Raw genomic sequence first — 11,014 nt, forward strand, 5'->3', positions numbered from 1 at the left:
GATTACTTCAGAAGTCTGCTGGGATCGTTTAAGAGTGACTCAATAGGCAGCCTCGACTACTAACTGGGTGCTGGTGACAGAGAGAAAAGAATCCGAGAAAGAATTTTCAAAATTCCTTTAAGTCCAACGTAGAGGGTTGGTTAAATAAATTATGGCACTCACATAACAGAATTATATGCAGCTATTTAAAATGATGCCATAGAAGGATAGCAAATGACACTGAAAGATGTTCAAGGCAGAACACAATCTGCATGACATTTCTTGCTTAAGGGAAGTGTGAGCCTTTAATGAGAGCTCATTTTTTTTCCTGCAAAGACCGCATTCCATCCAATCTTTATTTAAAAGTATTTATTAAAAAGCTTTAACCCTGAGTGTACATTTAAGAAAACAAAGAAGAATCACCTCATGCCTCATTGGAATATGTCACAGATAATGACAAATTCAGAGACAACAGAAAAGGCCAATGGCATTTCCTGAAATCCAGAAATCAAGCTTTAAAACTATCGTTTGGGTTTTTCACTACCATGAATTGTTTCGAGTGAGTCGATTAAGAGTTGGCATATGGCTGGCGCTGTACTTCTTCTTAAAGCCCGAATCTCGCCCCGCCCAACCAAATGGGTATGTCGAAGTCCGAACCCCCATCAACTCAGAAAATGGCTGTATTTGGAGATGCAGTCTTTAATGAGGTAATCAAGGTAAAATGAGATCATGTGGGTAGGTCCTAATCCACTCCGAATGGTGTCCTCATAAGAAGAGGAGACTAAGACACAGGCACAGATCATATGAAGGTACAAGGAGAACACGGCTATCTAGCAGACAAAGAGAAGTCTTAGAAGAAACCAACTCTGCTGACACCTTGCTCTTAGATGTCAAATTTGTGTAATTAAGCCACCCAGTCTATGGTGCTTTATTATGGCAGCCCTACCAAATACCTCTCTCTTCTTTCTTTCTGATTGTGAAAAATATATTTGAATACAAAATTTAATGCATGGGCTCCTTAAATATTTAAGTTCCTCAGATACTTAAATACAGAATTACCATATGATCCAGCTATTCCACTCCTAGGTATATAACCAAAAGAACTGAAAGCAGAGACTCAAAGAGATACTTGTACACAAATGTTCACAGCAGCACTACTGACAGTAGCCAAAAGATGGAAACAACCCAAGTATCCATCAACAGATGAACAGATAAATAAAATACAACCATGCAATGGAATATTATTTGGCTATGAAAAAGGAGCAAAGTACTGGCACATGCTGCAATGTCGATGAACCTTGAAAACGTTATGCTAAGTGAAGCCAGATATAAAAGACCACATACTGTATGATTCTAGTGATATGAAATATCCAGAACAGACAGAAAGTAGAATAAAGTTTATTAGGGGCTGGGGGGGGTGAAGGAAATGAAGAATTAGTGTTTAATGGGTTCAAAGCTTTTGATGATGAAAAGGTTCTGGAAATGATAATGGCTTTGGCTGTGCAGCACTGTGAATGTACTGAATGCCACTAAATTGTACACTGAAAAATAGTTAAATTTGTTAAATTTATGTAATATATATTTACCATAAATTTTTAAAATCAACAAAAACAAAAATGAATGCTTAGGCAACTATGGGATTTTTGTTTTGTGGAAATTTCCTTATATCATTAAAAAACATATACTTTTTTGCAGCATCTAGACTCTTTCAGTCTGAGTCTCAATTGGAGACTTGGGTCAGCTTGTCATTCGTATTTCCTCGTGCCCTCCAAACGCATAGAAATGTGTCTTGTAAGAAGATATTCCAGTGGAGATTCCCAGCCTGGCCAGTAAGCCAGGAGAACGATATTTATGAGGATTTGCAAGGAAGAAGGGATAAGCCAGGGGCTGGTGAATATAAACCTTACCTTTGGGTTTCTTAGGGGGGAATTTGAGGAACTGACCTTGCCTGAGGCATTGACTCTACCACTTATTATCAGGGAAAAAATGTCTACTTTTCTGATGGGAATAAATCTGCCTTCAGCTTCCAATAAAGCACTAAAGGACGAGGTTCCCAAAGGCCTTGCTGATGCCCGTGTGGAGCTGGGCTCACAGGCAGGGAGGCATCGAACGTGCCCTGTGATTCCAGGTGCTGCCTGGCACAGCACCTGGAATCCGCTTTTGCTTACTCGGGGCACATCCACACTAGCTCCTGTGCCGCTGAGCGAGCAAAATGGCCCGGCCTCCAAGAGGGGTAAGGTGAGAAAACCCACACGCGGCCAGGCAGTGCCGACAGGCAATTACTGTGAGTGCCTTGGCGATGCGGCGGTTTCTGAATGTGCCACAGAGGCCTCATCACAAAAACGCTGGGACAGGTGGTCCTGGAGATGATGGCAGCGCCCAGGAGAATACAGGGCGGGCTGAAGCTGCTGCCTCAGAGAAACAGATCCAAGTGCTGACGTGAAGCAGAGAAGGGTAAAATTCGAGTGAGCAGAACGTTGGAGGAGACGAAGAAGTCCCTGTGGGAAATGCATCTTGAGTAAACCCAATCTATAAACTCCACACTAACAAAATAAGTAAATGGGATGGGCATGTGTGATTTTTGCATTACAAAGGGGTCATAACAAGCTAAGATACCTTTCAATAACATTTGAATAAAATTATATAAAAATGGAGTCCTCCCTTTTATTTTTTTCTTTTGTCTTTTTTTTTTTTTTTTGCAAGGGAGAGGTCATTAGGTTTATTTATTTAGTTTTTTGATGGTGGTACTTAGGATTGAACTCAGGACCTCCTGCATGCTAAACACACGCTCTACCACTTGAACTATACCCTCCCCCTGGAGTCCTCCCTTTTAGATTATCCAAAGCCTGGCTTTCAACTGACTAGCTGTGAGACCTCTCTAAACCTCATCTTAGTTTTCTTACTTGCAAGAGAAAAGGACTGGACTAACTATGATCTCTATGGTACTTTTAATGTCAAAATGCTTCCTCCATTGTATAAAATGTGATCAATTTGTACCTGACATCAAGCTCACATAAAGTGCATAGCACATCACCTGGGAAGAATTTACTGTGTTAATTAAAATCAAAAGTCCATCCCATGGCCTCTGAGGCCCTACCTGATCTGGCCCTTGACTACCTGTCAGGATCCCACCTTGCCTCTCTCTCCTCCTTGCCCACTATGCCAGGCCTTTTTTCTGTGCCTGGTACACACCGAGCTCATTCCTACCTCAGGGCCTTTGTACTTGCTGTTCCCTCTGCCTGGGATCCTTTCCCCCCAGATTTTCAGAGAGGTGGCCCTTTCCTGACATTCAGATCTCAGCTCAAATGTACTTCCTTAGAGAGAGCCTCCCTCAGCTAACAGATACATAGAGAATTCAACACCCAACTGAGAATCATATTCTTTTAGGGTGCACAAGGAACACTTACAGAAACAGACATGCATTAGAGCATGTATCTCCTTCAGTATATTCCTAATGAACACTATGATACCCATCAGTTCTCCAACTGTATTTCAATGAAATTTGCAGTTAACTTTTAAAAGATAAATTTTAAAAATATTTGGAAACCAGATAAAATATTGTTAAGTGTCTCTTGGAAATATTTTAAATTGGATGACAGTGAAAACACCACATGCCTAATTTGGTGAGACAGACTGAAAGCACTATTTAAAGGAAGATTTGTAGCTTTATATACATTCATCAGGAAACAAGAAAGGTAAAAACAGACATGAGCTAAAAATGCAGCTCAAACACTGGAAAAGAGTAGCAGAACCAACTGCAAAAAACCAAGAAGGAAATAACTATTAGGGCAGAAATCAACGAAATACAGAAGAGACAATTAACAAAGCTAAAAGCTGGTTCTATAAAAAGATGAATAAGAAGGCTTGCTGGAGTTGTGTCTAAGAAAAAGGAAACAAAGCAAAAAAACCGTAGCATAAGAAGTAGAACATAATGACATTCACAATAGAGTCTTCTTTTTAAATATTAAGACAATTCTAAACAATCATGTGCTAATAAATTTGCATGGCTTTCCCTCTGACTGCCCTTACTTAGTATTTTTATTGTCTATTATCTGTCTCCTAGCACTGGAATATAAATTCCTTGAGGCAGAGATTTTTGTTTGTTTGGTTCACAGATAAACACCACACACTGTGTCACTACTTGATGAATGTACAGATGAATGTCCCCAAGAAGGCAGCACAATGATGTCAGATAAGTTCATCCCAACCCAGGTATTTTTTGTCTTCAGCAGATTTGCCCAGGGACAAGGACAACTGCAAAGGAATACTGCTGAAAGTCTCTGGGATCTGGTCACACCAATGGCACAGTGTTAATGTAGTAATCTCTGGAGCCTCTCAAATAAACTATGAATTTCTGGCTCAGTGGGCCACAAGTGTGCACAAATTCTGAGGATGAAGAGTAAAGAAGGAAAACAGTTTGGTGGTCCCTTAAAAAGTGAAACACAGATTCATCATATGACTCTGCAATTCCACTCTTAGGTATAGCCCCCCCAAAGAACTGAAAACACAATTGAAATTAATACTAGTACATGGATGTTCATAGCGGCACTAGCCACGATAGCCAAAAAGGTAGAAGCAAACCAAATGTGGACATATCCATCTACAAAATGTGATATATCCATACAGCAGAATACTACTTAGCCATAAAAAGGACTGAAGTGCTGATACATGCTACAATGTGGTGAACCTCAAAAACATTATGCTAAATCAAAGAAGCCAGAAACAAAAGGTCACGTGTATGATTCATTTATAGGAAACATGCAGACTAAGTGAGTCCATAGAGACAGAGAGCAGATTTGTGGTTGCCAGGGGCTGGGAGGGAGGGGAAATGGGAGCTACTGGTTAATAGGTACAAGTTTTCTTTTAAGGTAATGAAAATGTTTTGGAACTAGATGGAGGTGGTGATTGCACAACACTGTAAATTTACTAAATGCCACTGAATTGTCCAATTTTTAAATGGTTAACTTTATCATTTCACTTCAATTTAAAAAATTAATAAAAAAGTAAAGGAGTACCAAACACACATTTGGCCAAATGGCTGAGTGTTAAAATCAATAATCAAAGCCAAATACTACTGCCATAGTACAAGAATAAATATGAAAAATTTTCCAAATATTTAGTTATTATGTCAATTTTATTATTATACTTTACCAATCAAATTTGAGAGTTTGGTCTTTATAATATAAGAGCATTTAGTCCTTAGGGCTGCTCCTGTGATTGCCCCACTAATCATTTGGATATTGATTAAATGCTCGCTTTCAACTGTTCGAAGATGGAGCTAAGATATTTTTTGGCTGCTCTGCCAGAACAAGACACTGTTGATAGTGATGTTGCCACCAGACCATTCAATTTTCCTCCCTCCTAGATACTACACGACCATGGTAAAAACGTCTGTCTTCTTCAACTTCCATACTTGAAAACTGGGTTGACGATGATGATATAATTTCACTGAAAAAAATGCCAGCTTTGTGCACTACTTGAAGATACTTTCTGAATATTTTCAAGAGCAAGTGAAAAATTATTTTTCATTCCTATTTTAGATTTCTAACATCTTTAGGCCTTCATTGTTATCCAAACTATTATCTAGTCAACTAAAATCTCTCTTAATAGTCTGTCCATTGATTTTTCTATTATAACTATTTCTAAGTTCTTACTATTTTTAAAATAAAAGTTTCCAATCATTATTTTACCAATAACAAATCTAAATAGATACTTACACCACTGATAAAATTACAACATAAAAAGTACCTAAGGAGACTTTTTTCACTCAGTTATAACTGGAATGCTCCCCTACATTTGAAAGTGAACATTCATGTATTAATACCATATTCCAATGACAGGCCTCATTCATATCACTGATACTGACCAGAGATGATAGTTACTCATGTGATCCCACATTCATTGATCGTGTACGAGTTCAGAGAGGCCAGAAACGGTGTGAGGTAGTCATTTGACGACTTGGCCTTGCAACAGCTGAGACCAAAACCAAAGCCAAATGGCAGATCTAGGCAAAAAGAAGGCTGAAGCTGAGGGTGTTTCACCTGCAGTAAAGAGGCTGGATGCAGGGAGCAGGAGGAGATGAGCATTCTAAATAATTCTCAGGGCAGGAAAGAGGCAACCCTTACCTTCATCTGACCTAAAGAAAGTGACTGCTGTTTGTCACCCCACTTTCCATGGAATTTCCTACTGACAGGGAAATGGAAAAAAATGGAAAAAGGGAAGCAACCAGACAGACAGAAGGCTACCCTCAATAAACACTTCCTGTTGGTTGTACTGACTTACACATCTCATGTACCTCAGCACGGCTCACGTCACACACACCTAACACTGAGAGTTTTAATATATGAAACTACTCAGATGCATAGTGTTCACTGAATTTGCAGGTACTACACTTAAGGATAGAAAAGAACTGGCAAAATCCCAAAAGAATGCTTTGTGACTTACTAACATGAACTTAGAGGTTATCCTTGTCTGCACTCAGACAACGGAAATTCAAAATGTCATTATTATCAGGGTGATGATTTTGGAGTCTGATGAGTCCTTCCTTCCCTCTGTGCTTTCGTTCTCTCCTAGCCACCAATTATCAAGAGAAATCTCTTACGACAGAGAGAGGCCAAGTAACTGGAAAAAGCAAGACCTCCAGAACGTTCTGTAAAACATGAATGAGGCTGAACTGTAAAAAGGGGTTCTGAGTATCACTCACATAAAAGTGGTTTTGAAAACAGAAACTGCTGTGCAGAGACAAAGAAACCTGAATTTCCACTGTGCTGTATTTCAATCTGCTAGAGATTGTTTATTTGGCTAATACTCCAATAATTTGGGGAGTGGAGGGTGGGAAAGACAGTCTATATATTTCAAAAAACTGTCTTCAATAGTGGAGAAGTGGGTTTTCATTATAAGTCACATTTGACGCTTTTTGTTGTTGTTTTGTTTCATTTTTAACCAGACTTCCAAGAAAGCTTGACGCTGACACAAAACTTAGGAGAAGTGTGGTTTAGAGGCTACATTTCTTGTAAAGCCTCCCTGCTTCTTGCAAAAGACCTTTATCTTTTTCAAACAGGTCTAATTCCGGTTTAACCAGCACCAGTCTCCAGAGAGTGAAGCTTGAGGCAGACAAAGGGAGTAGGGGGGGCGTGTCAATGGCCTGCAGGGCTCTGGCCCACAATCTATGCTATCATGAGCCTTCCTGAAGCTAGTTGACTTACACCTCCCGGGGGTCACCCACTCATCCTGTTTGCCGAGACCCTCCCAGTTTTAGCGCTCAAAGTCGCATGTCCTAGGAAATTTCTCAGTCCCAGGCAAACTAGTACGTTTATCAATCACCTAAGGATTTACCTCCCTTGCTTGAAGCTGTACCATACGCAGCAAGACACCCTGAGTGGGATTCAATGTGCTGTAAACTTTTCAAGTTAAAAATATGCCCTTTGCAACCTGTGTCTCTTTGCATTACCTATCATAGTATCAGTTTTTTTCTACCACTGAGTAGGATTCCCATCTAGTTTCCACAAAAATGTCACAAAGAACACTAAGTGAGGGAAACATTTCTACTGTTAAAAAAATCTTTATTTTTCCACTTAATTTTTAAGTGAAAAAAAATCTAAATTCACACAGTCTTGAATTTTTTTAAGCTCTTATTTTGTTTGGGCGAGAGATTTATTTTCTATGCTTATAAAAAATATTTTGTGGGGGTGGATGATGATTTTCCTAACTGAGTTAGCTTTGTACTTCTCCCTCAAGCTCTGGTCTCTTGTCACGTATTTAAGTATATGTAGAAAAACACACAGCAAAATCCTTCCAAAAGAAAATAAATCAAACTGTCCAAAGATTAATGACTAAAGTTAGTAAATTAAATTCTTTGTAACTTAACTGAATTAAGAATCTTATGTTTATAATGTTTCTATGGAGTTAGCTAACTATATTAGTTTCCTTTTGGTGCACTAACAAACCGCCATGAATTTAGTGGCTTTAGAAAATACAAACGGATTACTTTACAGTTCTGGAGATCAGAAATCCAAAATGGGTCTTGTGGGCTAAAATCAAGGTGCTGGCAGGGCTGTGCTCCTTCTGGAAGCACTGGAGGGAATTCACGTCTCCTGGCTTCCAGCTTCACTACTTTGCTCAGGGCCTACAACTAGCAGTATCACACTTCTGTTGTCACAGGTCTTTGCTGACTCTGACTCTTCAGCCCCTCTCTTCCATTTTTTAAGAACCCTTGTCATTAAACTCATCTGGATAATCCAAGACACTCTCCCCATCTCAAATATTTTAACTTAATCACATCTGCAAAGTCCCTTTTGCCATATAAGGTAACGTATTCAGAGGTTCTGGGGATTAGCACATGGATATCCTCAGGCGGGGTCATTATTCTGCCTCCCACAGTAATTACTGACATCATCTTAGACAGTTATCAGACTTGACATGAACGGGACTGTATCTTTGGGTCTTATTTTCCTGAGGGTAATCTTTCCAAATATTTAGGTACGTAATAGTTTCTAAGTAAATTTGAAAAGATATTTGATTATACCTTATGCTAATATTAGGGAACATGATGAAACGTATGGGGGTTCCAACAACTATCATCTCCACGAGCACGACTTCTCCCATTTCAAGGTAACCCCCACAATCCTCATTATCCCTTAAACTTACATTACACACCAAGCAATGGAACCATAAAAATAGTCCCACATAATATAACACGATGTTTAGAGTGGACAAAAATAACTTCACAGCATTTAAAAACTATATAATGTAACAGTTAAGAGCAAAGGTTCTGGGATCATATAGACATGTATGCAAATCCTGACTCAACCGCTTGCAGATTCTAAGTCTCAGTTTTACTCCTCGGTGCCCACCTCATGGTTCATATGAGACTGAATGAAAGGAAGCCTATAAAACTTTTAGTTGTTGTTATTACTATCATAAAGATGACTTCAAACTTGACACAGTAACACTGATTCCCATTTTACATATAAAGAAACAGACTCCCAAAAAGTAAATAATTCACCTAAGGTTGCATAATACAGAATCTTATATATATCCCAGTGCCTGGCACACATCGTATCCACTCCTGAACGCCTCCGTTTTTCAGTAATATCAGGTACAATCCCTCAAAACTACTCCATCACTTCTTGTATTCATAGGCATTTTTCCCTATCCACCTTCTATTCTCTGTTGCCTATCAAAGGATGTAGTGTCTGTCTTTTTACATCCTAAAAACCAAGTGTCAAATGTGCTGAGATTTCAAGACCCAATTACAGAAAAAGGTACAGTTCACCTGCAAGAATATCATACTTCCCATTTTCTCCATTTCAACAAGGTGTAATTCTCCCTACCCACTGAATGGGGAAAAACATTTGCAGATCACGTATCTGATAAGGAATTGCACCTGGAATATATAAAGAACTCTTACAACTAAAAATAGACAAATAACCCAGTTTAAAAGTGGGCAAAGGATCTGATCAGACATTTCTCCAAAGACGTACAAATGGCCAACAAGCACAGGAAAAGCCAAACATTAATTATTATGAAAAAAAATATATAAATGTAGACAGCTTATATTTCATAATAATTTCTTTTAGGGCTCCTAACAGGATATCAGAAAATATTTCATTTTAAAGGGACATTGGGTCTGATAAAGTTGAGATGCACTGATCTAGCAGATATGACCAGCATATGGCCTTTTAGATAAGAGTCAGGTTTTTTTTTTCTTTTATGTTCCACAATGGCTTCAGTTGCAAGGACTCCATGGAGAAAATAACAGTAAGATTATAAAGTAATTTATTCCTTACTTTTGCTACCAACTTGTTCTTTATTTAGGGGATGCGCTGTTTCTGGAGGTGCGTATAATTATACATTTGGAGCACATGTAGCTGTCATGTTATACAATGACGTATTTCACAATGTCTATGTGCCAAATAAGTGACTCATGAATCTATAAATGCCTGAACATCTAATTTAAACATTTTTTTCATTGAAGATATTCCTGAACAAAGGATACAGCTTCATCTGACTGGCCTTTTGTGGCTTGAGGCCACTGTAATTATCTTTCTTACCAGGCTACAACCAAATGATGCCCTAATATGCATCAAGGTCAGCCAATGCTGGCCTCTCAACTAAATGGTCCCAGACTGATGAGCTTTTTGGAGTTCTTGGCTCTGCTTTTTGTAGTAACTTTTTTTTTTTTTTATTGGGCTCTTTATTTAGCACTGGTGGCCTCAGGCAGTGCCTCACACCTCTAATTTGCTACATTCATACAAACATTTGTTTTAATGCCCCCATTACCGGTGACAGTACATTTTTCATCTCTTGGAACCTAGCATCATAGCCAAAGTCTTTTCAATTCATAGATTAAAAATTATAGTTATGACAAGTCTGCAGTAACATGGAAAACAAGTAGTGTGAATCAGGAATTGAAAAGCACCATCGTTGACTATGACTATAAATTAAATTTGTATACACAATTATCTGCTAGATTTTGTTAGTCACGAAGACACGATGTTTAGGTTTGTTCTGTTCACTGGACAGTGCCTGGTATATTGAAGGTGCTTATTAATACTTGTTGAATGAATTAATGAAACTAAATATAAAACCTACCTATGAAAACATACCTGACGGGAATGAACAAACGTGGGAAATTATGTTCAAGTAGTGAAACTGTGGGCGATTCTTCCACCTTCCCTCTATTTTCCAATTCTCCCTAAAGTTATGATAAAACGTTCTCAGTGCCAAGAATGGTTACAGAAACCCCTCACAAGGCTCAGGCTGCGTCCTCCCCTGTCCTGCAACTAAGGAAGCATCTGAATTGGAATAGGGATGTGACCTGGCTTCAATTCCAAGAGGGGTATTTTATTGCGTGTGTGACTCCACCAGGGGCTCCTAGGGTTCTGGATATTTAAGCTTTTCCCCCCGCGGTTGAGAAGGCAGCGCTGCGCCCCATTACAGCTGCCTGAGTTTGCACTTGCCGAGGGACTGCTCTTTCTCTTAGCCTGCCCCGTGCACCCACCCACGGTCACTCCTGGACACTCCAGTGGGGTCG

The 11,014-nt window shown here is 39.1% G+C and overlaps 1 protein-coding gene across 5 annotated transcripts in view; it reads right to left on the reverse strand.

Moving 5' to 3' along the window:
* Positions 1-11,014, reverse strand: part of IFT81 (intraflagellar transport 81) — a 158,261-nt gene that overhangs the window by 146,728 nt on the left and 519 nt on the right. For 3 of the 5 annotated variants that reach the window (XM_031442660.2, XM_031442656.2, XM_064481238.1), the window contains exon 2: positions 10,587-10,675. The gene's annotated coding sequence lies outside the window, so the exon portion shown is untranslated. Of the gene's footprint in view, positions 1-10,572; positions 10,676-11,014 lie in introns of all 5 variants that reach the window. The other 2 variants (XM_031442662.2, XM_064481235.1) reach the window with 1 other exon arrangement.

Source organism: Camelus dromedarius, chromosome 31 (genome assembly GCF_036321535.1).
Source record: "Camelus dromedarius isolate mCamDro1 chromosome 31, mCamDro1.pat, whole genome shotgun sequence".
Lineage (NCBI taxonomy): Eukaryota > Metazoa > Chordata > Mammalia > Artiodactyla > Camelidae > Camelus > Camelus dromedarius.